Here is a 10,412-nt window from a genome sequence, read left to right on the forward strand (position 1 = left end):
CTTTTGTTCAGGGTGAGTGTTTATACTCTATGCATCGCTTGAGAGGCTTTATGCCATTTTCTTTGTAAATGGCATCTTCCATTTGGAAGCTGATCTCCCTGATTATGGGACAGATTGATCCTTACAGTGGACATAAATTAAAGGGCACCTGTCAGTTGACTCATGGTGCTAGAACCGCGAGCCGTGTGGATCCGAGACCATATCAGAGGAAAACGGTCATCCTGCCCCAAGTCGTACCTTGAATTCTAACCCAAGAGCCAGGTCCCATCCAGCTGTCACCCGTCCGCGCAGGTGAACGGACATGTAGTCTAGCTGAGCGGTGCGTAGAAGCTGACGAGGACCTGCTTCTTAGCTGTGTTTGGACAAGATAATTAATGTATTTGTAATGTAGGAGCCGGTCTCTGAGTCATGCAATGCGGTAGTTGGGGCAGCAAGAATCGGATGACATGTTCCCTTGTTTTAATAGACCCCCCAATGGCATGGTCCTACTCTAAACATCTTTGTAAAGAAATGATAGGATCACCACCGCAGCCTGGTCAGACCATACGGCCCAGATTACCCTCGAAGCCTCCTGCAGAGTAGATAATCCTGCCCTCGCTATGATTGATGTGAATGATGTCCCTCTACATCATCCATACAGAATAGTGAACGTTCACCCAAAGATTATCTATACACGTATGGTCCCAGTCTTGGCCGTTGGCCGATTTGGGGGGCATTTCTTTCTTTCTATTTTTGCAGGTATTCCAAGCTGCTGTAGTGAACTACACCTTCTCTTGGAGGGGTGCTTAAAGGAAGAACACACTGTTTGGGGCCATTAAGAGCAGGGAACCTGATGGACAGGTTCCCTGTAGCTTCTTACAATGCATTAATCTAAGGAAAAGCCTAATTGTTCAGCTTTTCTTCAGAAAGTTACATCCCTCCATATTTGCTTTTAGTCCTAGATGATATTTTAATTTCTGCGGTATAATTTAGATATCAGATTGTTGACTTGGCTTGATATGGCTGCACAGCTGCACTGTAAAGTAAATGTCAATGTCAACTATGGTGTAATTTTATACTACCTAGATAAATAAAAATGGTACTCAGAGAAGATCTAAAATTAAAAATCAACCCCCGGGCAGCCTGGAGTCACCACTAGAGGGAGCTACAGCATACTGCTACATACAGAAATCAATAATCAGACCGTATGCAGTGAGCTCCCTCTAGTGGCAGCTGCAGGGAACTTACATGTAAAATTAACAGTTGATAACTCCTTTGATGCTGCAGATGCAAAACCTGTCTCTGTTTGCAGCAGTGAAGATTGCATAGTCCGAGCCTGCGGTGCAACCATTCTGTCATCCCGTACCACCAATCATTCAGGAGCGCAGAAGATAAAATTGATTGTTTTAAGTGCTGTAAAAATATATATATTATATATTCCTGTGCGGGATGGCTGGCCACCGGCTAAACTTAATCTGCAAGAGACAGATACTTCTAGCATATATAATATAGCAAGATGTGAAGCACATTTTTTTTTTTTTAAAGGGGTTGTCCACTATCAGACAACCCTAGCATAATCAGTTAAGGACCTGAACTAAAATAAAAACAATGTATACTCACCTACAGCAGTGGGGCCGTTCCCAGAGAGTGACGTTACTTGGTTTGTCACTTGTCAGCTGCATTCAGTCGTCAGCTACGTCTCATCAATATTAGGTCAGGGCGGACCTCCGATCTGATGACATAGTTATGAACAGCCGCTCATTAGCTGCAGCCTACAAGTTACACAACAATTTAAACATACTCATCCGCTCCACAATTATTAAATTGTCCGCAGAAAAAAAAGTGTTTATATTTTTTATGATAAAACAGTTATAACTTTATTTAAAGACCAACAATACATACATATAAAACAATGCCTCGAACCATAATATTATAAATAGCAGATAGGCGTAGAACTAATCCTTGGGATAATAGAGAGCACAGGGTAATACAAATAATTATTTGTGCACTGAATCAACCAGTAGTGCATGCTGAGAAAACATCTTAGATATTTAAAGTTATGGTAGTAAATGCTGCATTCAGCTAGCAAGCTCACTGTGGTACAGCTTGCCTACTGAGAAGAGACAGTGCACAAAACCATCAAAATGAATACTACTAATGAAGACTAAACATATAACTACGTTCAGCTGTGAATCACGGTATGACTCAGCTTACCTACTAGGGAGAAGTAGTACAAAAAACATTGCTGCAAATAATGCTGATCAGGACTAAAAATATCACCATATACAAACCCCAATAAATTGGATAAATAAAGAATAAATGTTTATGGCGTCCCACCTATATTAGATAAATAGTCGCCCCAGACAATAAAGGTAGCTATGACAAGTCTTCACACAGTTTCCTCAACAGGCTAGTAACAGATTTAGTACATGTATTAGTTTTATAAGGAGTCACAACCAAGTGCTCCAAAAGATGGTCTCAATGTGAGAAGGCAATTCAGCGCAGTGCTTACTGTGTAACTGTGCACTGCACCTAACTCACAGTAAACACTCAGATCTCCCGATCATATGCGACAATGCATCAATCTCTCCAATTCAACAAGATCTGAGACAAAAAAACTGTAATGTACGTATTACCTGACAGAGTAATGCTCCCTGCTCCCAGCCGCACGTGGCACGCCAAACTCCGCAAACCCCGCAAAAAGGGGTTTGCGGAGTTTGGCGTGCCACGTGCGGCTGGGAGCAGGGAGCATTACTCTGTCAGGTAATACGTACATTACAGTTTTTTTGTCTCAGATCTTGTTGAATTGGAGAGATTGATGCATTGTCGCATATGATCGGGAGATCTGAGTGTTTACTGTGAGTTAGGTGCAGTGCACAGTTACACAGTAAGCACTGCGCTGAATTGCCTTCTCACATTGAGACCATCTTTTGGAGCACTTGGTTGTGACTCCTTATAAAACTAATACATGTACTAAATCTGTTACTAGCCTGTTGAGGAAACTGTGTGAAGACTTGTCATAGCTACCTTTATTGTCTGGGGCGACTATTTATCTAATATAGGTGGGACGCCATAAACATTTATTCTTTATTTATCCAATTTATTGGGGTTTGTATATGGTGATATTTTTAGTCCTGATCAGCATTATTTGCAGCAATGTTTTTTGTACTACTTCTCCCTAGTAGGTAAGCTGAGTCATACCGTGATTCACAGCTGAACGTAGTTATATGTTTAGTCTTCATTAGTAGTATTCATTTTGATGGTTTTGTGCACTGTCTCTTCTCAGTAGGCAAGCTGTACCACAGTGAGCTTGCTAGCTGAATGCAGCATTTACTACCATAACTTTAAATATCTAAGATGTTTTCTCAGCATGCACTACTGGTTGATTCAGTGCACAAATAATTATTTGTATTACCCTGTGCTCTCTATTATCCCAAGGATTAGTTCTACGCCTATCTGCTATTTATAATATTATGGTTCGAGGCATTGTTTTATATGTATGTATTGTTGGTCTTTAAATAAAGTTATAACTGTTTTATCATAAAAAATATAAACACTTTTTTTTCTGCGGACAATTTAATAATTGTGGAGCGGATGAGTATGTTTAAATAGTTGATCAAAGTGTTGCCCATCCCTGGTAGGTGGTAATGGGTGTGGGTTATATGTTGACAAGTTACACAACAAGTCATGTCACTCTCTGGAGAGGCGCCACTGCGCTGACCGCTCTGGAGAGGCGCCACTGCGCTGACCGCTCTGGAACGGCGCCACTGTGCTGACTGCTGTGGAATGGCGCCACTGCGGAAGGTGAAATACACTGTATTTTATATGGGGTATTGAATTGATTAAGCTGTGGTTGTCTGGTAGTGGAGAACTCTTTAATGTTGCCGACTTCTGAATATTTTTCTCAGATTTCATTTATCTGAAGTTGGTCCTGGGCTCAGAGATGGCAGCAATCAGTTCTTGTATTGTACCTCCTGATACTTCATCTACTCATTATCATCCAATAGGTCCTCGTTTATACACAGACTGCTGCTAAATGAAGTCAGGACCGTCTGTCGCACAGATGACTGATCAGACGTAGAGATACTGACCGCAGATTTTATATTTTGTTGTGTACAAATTATTTATATTCCTATTAATCACATGAAAAAACTTGTGTGAACATTTTGTAAAACTTGAAACATTTCATTCTATCAAATTATGTTTTAATGTTTTCTATAAAATCTATCAAAAAAGTCTTGTGTCTCTAGTCCACTTTGTGATCCTGCATGTGCATACAGTTACAATCAAACTATTCAGCCCCCCATTACTAATTAGATTTAGTAGGGTTTTGCAATAAATTAACCAAAAAGGAACCATTTCTTCCCCCAAAAAATAATATAACCAGTGGTTTCTCCAAATGAAACACAAAGTGACACTTTTCATGATAATGCAGTGTCAGAATTATTCAACCTCCTTAATAAGGCTGTGTGCACACGTTCCGGATTTTTGAAATTTTTTTCGCTATAAAACCGCGAAAAAAACGCATCCATTAAGCATCCTATTAATAGAATGCAATCCGCAATTTTTGTGCAGATGTTGTGCTGTTTTCCTCGAATAAAACACATCGCGGTAAACAACGCAGCATGTTCATTAATTTTGCAGATTTTTCATGGATTTCCCGCTATTTAATGCATTGGGAAGCTCCGGAAATAAACGCAAAAAATCCGCACAAAAACGTGAAAAAAAACGCATTCGGATTTCCTGCAGAAAAAGTCCGGTTTTGTTCAGGAAATTTCTGCAAAGAATCCTGACGTGTGCACATAGAGCATTAGAATCTCATACATTTGTAAATCAAGAGAAGAACCAATCATGAGATAAAACATCAGTTACTGGCTAGGCCCTTTGGTTTGTTGACTGTGACGCTTCCTTGCATGTTAGTCAAGTGTGTTCCGAATAGTTGAGATCACTGCCTCACACAAACAAGGAAAAGCCGCATGTAAAAATGTACAAATGATCTTGGTGATGAGTGAACGTGCTTGGATACTAACCGAGTATCTACGGCGTGCTGGGAAAAAAAAATATGTTCACGTCCCCGTGGCTGTTCGACACATGCAAGGATTGCCTATTTGTTAGGCAATCCCTGCATGTGACAGCTGCGAGACATGCAGGCGCGGAGACTTGAACATATTTTACAAGCACGCCATAGTCACTCAGCACACAAGAGGGTGCTTGGATGACTCCTTATTCAAGCACATTCGCTCATCACTAATCTTTAGAGATGCAGCTGAAAGCAGAATTCTAAATTCACAACATGGAGGTGGCAGAAAAAGGAATCTGGATTTGAAGTTTGAGTTATTCCATATATATATGCTGAGCAGTGACACCATCTCACCAGTGGGGCGTAACGCCGCATGTCAACAGGAAGATAGGAATAAAAGGGTGTGAATTGAGACAAATTTCCTCTATTGTCGGCAGTGTTCCTAGTGCCATTCAGTCTGCTGTTGCTTTTAAGAAAGAGGAATCTGTCACCAAATTCCTTAGAGGTAGATGGTCAAAAACCCTCGAGTGACTGGAAAAGACTTGCAGCAAGATTTGGTGACTAGAGCAACTAAGGTTTCAGATCTTACACTAAAGCCGGCCATCTCGGCCGTGTCTCCTATACCCAAGTGCTCGGCCAAATTAACGCTCCTCTGTGTTCTCTATTAGTGATGAGCTCATTACTCGAGTTTGCCTAGGGTGCTCGGGTATGCACAGAGCATCGCGGGTGCTCGAGTGACGTGTTTGAGTTCTCGTAGCCGCATGTTTCGCTGCTGTTAGCCACAAAACATGCAGGTATTGTCAGACAAACACAGGCAATTCCTCATGTTTTGTGGCTATCCGCAGCGAAACAACATGCAGCCGCTGGGACACAAACATGTCACTCGAGCACCCGTGATTCTTGATGTGTTCCTGAGCATCCTAGGGAAACCCAAGTAATGAGCACTTTCACTCATCACTATTCTCTTTGAGAAAGCCACCGACTGCCGTCACCCGGTGCCTTATCCCAGGGAGAACAATACGATCGACAGTCCAAAATCGGACATGACTGATCGACATCTCTCCCATCCATCGACTGTCGGTCTAACTTGTTAATATTAATGAGTCCAATGTGTATGGCCAGCTTAAGGAACACGCCAAACACTTAGTGTAGCCGTTGTTTTAATATTTATTTAATCTATAGAACACATGAAAATATGCAACTTTTTAATTTTGAGAAATCGTCTTCTTTCGCCTCTTGGATTGATCTTTCACTCTCAAGTCATGGGTAATAGCTGTATCGGTGAAGAGAGCAGTGGGTGATTATTCTCAGAACCTTTACATTGTAAATGCAGATTTCTGACTAAATCACAGAAAATTTAATTAATTTATGAACGGTTTTACCACTTGCCATTCAATAGGATTTAAAGTCATAACCTGGTTCACAATAAAAAAAAACAATACAATACTAGTTCTAATATTTGGGGTCTCCTCTTTCTGGTGCCGTTGCCTCTGATTTCCAGTCCCTGTCTCCGCTACTCAGACTACTCTTATTGGACATGCTGGGCAGTTGTAGTCTGCCATCCGTTTTCCAGAAGTGACAAGGAGGCATGAAATCTAAGAAACCCTCTAAAGCAGGGGTGGGGACGTCTGGGCTGACAGCCACTTTGCCCGTTATTGGCTGTGGGGCCTTTAATTCTGCAGAGATGCGTGCGGACGGCCACTCTGGGGCCCAATGTCACCCCCATCGCTCATTCAACTTATCAGCATCATAGACGCCGATACATATATACCAACAGAACATCAGTATAATTAATAACCAAACGTCCTAATGGCGACTCAAATAATGATATAACTAAGGAGAACTATGAGTCATGAAATTGCCAAAGGGTAATCTTAAATAAATTTTATTGAAAATTTTTTTCTTAGAGCAATAAAAACATGTACCATAATGAATGAAATCATGTGACAAGTCCGTGAGTACATCCAATAACCAAAGATCACAGAACAGGGCACTGCTGGGTATACTAAAGTGTCCGTACAGAAAAGTGCAGATATAGCATGACCATCAAGTCTAACCAAGTATATTTAGGCTGTGGCACTTCAGCAAGTTTAAAACCAATGCATTCCATGCCAGTAATATTGCCACATGCCTATAAACAGCTAAACTGCAGTGTGCATACAAAGTAAGTAGGTTTAGTTACCCATATCAGTGCGACAGGTCCCGTCCCGGTCCCGGTGAACTACCCCAACGCGCGTTTCGCGTTTGGTGAATCCCGCTCCCTCTCACATCACTCCCCCTCTGCTTTGTGACTCAACGGGCACACGATGACGTCACTTCATCGTGAGCCACGCTACTGTACCAGCAGTGGAGCTGATGAGACCAGAGCAGAGCCTGGAGCTGCACGGGGAACAAGGAGCAGGGGTGAGTATTGTGTGTGTGCAGAGGCTTCACTATGCAGTGTGTGTGTTTATGCACTATACTGTGTATTGGGGAAGCTGCGCCTGCACTATACTGTGTGTTTGGTGGAGCTGCACTGTGCTGTGTGGGGGAGCTGCACTATACTGTGTGATGGGGAGCTGCACTATACTGTGTGTGAAGGAACTGCACTATATTGTGTGTATGTGTGAGGGAGCTGCACTATATTGCATGTTGGGGAGCTGCACTATATTGTGTGAGTGTGAGGGAGCTGCACTATACTGTGTGTTGGGGAGCTCCAGTGTCCTGTGTTGGGGGAGCTGCTCATGCATTATACTGTGTGTTGGGGGAGCTTCACTATACTGTGTGTTGGGGGGGCTGCACTATACTGTGTGGGGGGAGCTGCACTAGACTGTGTGGGAAGAGCTGCTCCTGCACTATACTGTGGTTGGGGAAGCTACATTATAATGTGTGGGGGAGCTGCACTAAACTGTGTGAGCTGCACTATACTGTCTGTTGGGGGAGCTGCTATGTACAGTGTGTTGGGTGGAGCTGCACTAAACTGTAGTATACTGGGCATTGGGGGAGCTGCACTATACTGTGTGTTGGGGAGCTGAAGAGTTCTGTGTGTTGAGGGAGCTGGTCATGCATTATACTGTGGTTGGGGAGCTGCACTATACTGTGTGGGGGGAGCTGTGCTGTGTGTGGGGGTAACTGCACTATACTGTTGGGGAGAGCTGCACTACACTGTGTTGGGGAGCTGCACTATATTGTGGGAGTGTGAGGGAGCTGCACTATACTGTGTTGGGGAGCTCCAGTGTCCTGTGTTGGGGGAGCTGCTCATGCATTATACTGTGTTGGGGGGAGCTTCACTATACTGTGTGGTGGGGGGCTGCACTAGACTGGGAGGAGCTGCTCCTGCACTATACTGTGGTTGGGGAAGCTACATTATAATGTGTAGGGGAGCTGCACTAAACTGTGAGCTGCACTATTCTGTTGGGGGAGCTGCACTGTACAGTGTGTTGGGTGGAGCTGCACTAAGCTGTAGTATACTGGGCATTGGGGGAGCTGCCCTATACTGTGTTGGGGGAGCTGTACTATACTGTGTGTTGGGGAGCTGCACTATACTGTGTGTTGGGGAGCTGAAGTGTTCTGTGTGTTGGGGGGAGCTGTGCTGTGTGTGGAGGTAACTGCACTATACTGTGTGATGGGGAGCTGCCCTATACTGTTGGGGAGAGCTGCACTACACTGTTGGGGAGCTGCACTATATTGTGTGTGTTTGTGAGGGAGCTGCACTATACTGTGTGTTGGGGAGCTGAAATGTCCTGTGTTGGGGGAGCTGCTCATGCTTTATACTCTGGGGGGAGCTGCACTATACTGTGTGTTGGAGCTGCACTATACTGCGTATTGGGGAGCTGCGCCTGCAATATAAAGTGTGTTGGGGAGAGCTTCACTATGTGTTGGGGGAGCTGCATTGTACTGTGTTGGGGGAGCTGCACCTGCACTATACTGTGTGTGTGGGGGAGCTGAACTATACTGTTTGTTGGGGGGAGCTGCACTATATTGTGTGTTGGGGAGCTGCACTATACTGTGTGTTGGTGGGAGCTGCAGTATATCATGGGGGGAGCTACACTATTCTGTGTGTTTGGGGAGCTGCACCTGCACAATACTGTGGTTGGGGGAGCTGCACTGTATTGTGTGTGGGGTGAGTTGCACTATATACTGTATTGGGAGCTGCGCCCATGCTATACTGTGTTTGGGGGGAGCTGCACTATATTGTGTAGTTGGGAGCTGCATTATGCTGTTTATTGGTGGAGCCGAGCCTGCACTATACTGTGCGTTGGGGGAGCTGCACTATACTGTGTGGTGGGGAGCTGCACTATACAGTGATTGGGGACAGCTGCACTATGCTGTTTATTGGTGAAGCTGTGCCTGCACTATACTGTGTGTTGGGGTAACTACTATACTGTGTGGGGGGAGCTGCGCCTGCACTATACTGTGGTTGGGGGGAGCTGCACTATACTGTGTGGGGGAACTGCACTAAACTGTGTGTGGGGGAGCTACACTGTACTGTCGGGGGGAGCTGCACTAAACTGTGTGAGGGAGCTGCACTAAACTATGTGTGGGGAAGCTGCACTGTACTGTGTGTTGGGTGGAGCTGCACTAAACTGTGTAGTATTCTGGGTGTTGGGGGAGCTGCACTATACTCCGTGTGGGGGAGCTGCACTATACTGTGTGGGAGGAGCTGCGCCTGCACTATACTGTAGTTGGGGGAGCTGCACTAAGCTTTGTAGGGGAGCTGCACTATACTGAGTGTTGGGGAGAAGCACTATATTGTGCGGGGGGAGCTTCACTATACTATATGGGAGGAGCTGCACTGTACTATGTGGGGGGAGCTGCACTGTACTGTGAGGGGGGAGCTTCACTAAATTGTGTGTGAGGGGGAGCTGTACTATACAGTATGTGGGGAGCTGCACTATATTGTGTGTTGGAGCTGCACTATACTGTGTGGGGGAGCTGCACTATACTGTGTGTGGGGAGCTGCGCCTGTGCTATACTGTGATTGGGGGAGCTGCACTATACTGCATATTGGGGAGCTGCTCCTGCACTATAAAGTGTGTTGGGGAGAGCTGCACTGTACTGTGTGTGGGGAAGCTGCACTATACTGTTTGTTGGGGGGAGCTGCTCTATACTGTGTCTTGGGGGAGCTGCACTATATTATGGGGAGGAGCTACACTATGCTGTGTGTTTGCGGAGCTGCACCTGCACTATACTGTGGTTGGGGGGAGCTGCACTATAATGTGTATTGGGGGAGTTGCACTGCACTGCACTGTGCGTGGGGGAGCTGCTCTATACTGTCTTGAGGGAGCTGCAATATATTATGGGGGGAGCTTGGCCCATCTTATGATTATCACACACAATCCCTTCTGTCTGTACTCGGCTCTATCGCAGTGCGGTTTATACACATCCAATGTAATTATTCAGTGATCACGGTGCAGTGTGTCAGCAAAGAGAA

Source organism: Ranitomeya variabilis, chromosome 7 (assembly GCF_051348905.1).
Source record: "Ranitomeya variabilis isolate aRanVar5 chromosome 7, aRanVar5.hap1, whole genome shotgun sequence".
NCBI lineage: Eukaryota > Metazoa > Chordata > Amphibia > Anura > Dendrobatidae > Ranitomeya > Ranitomeya variabilis.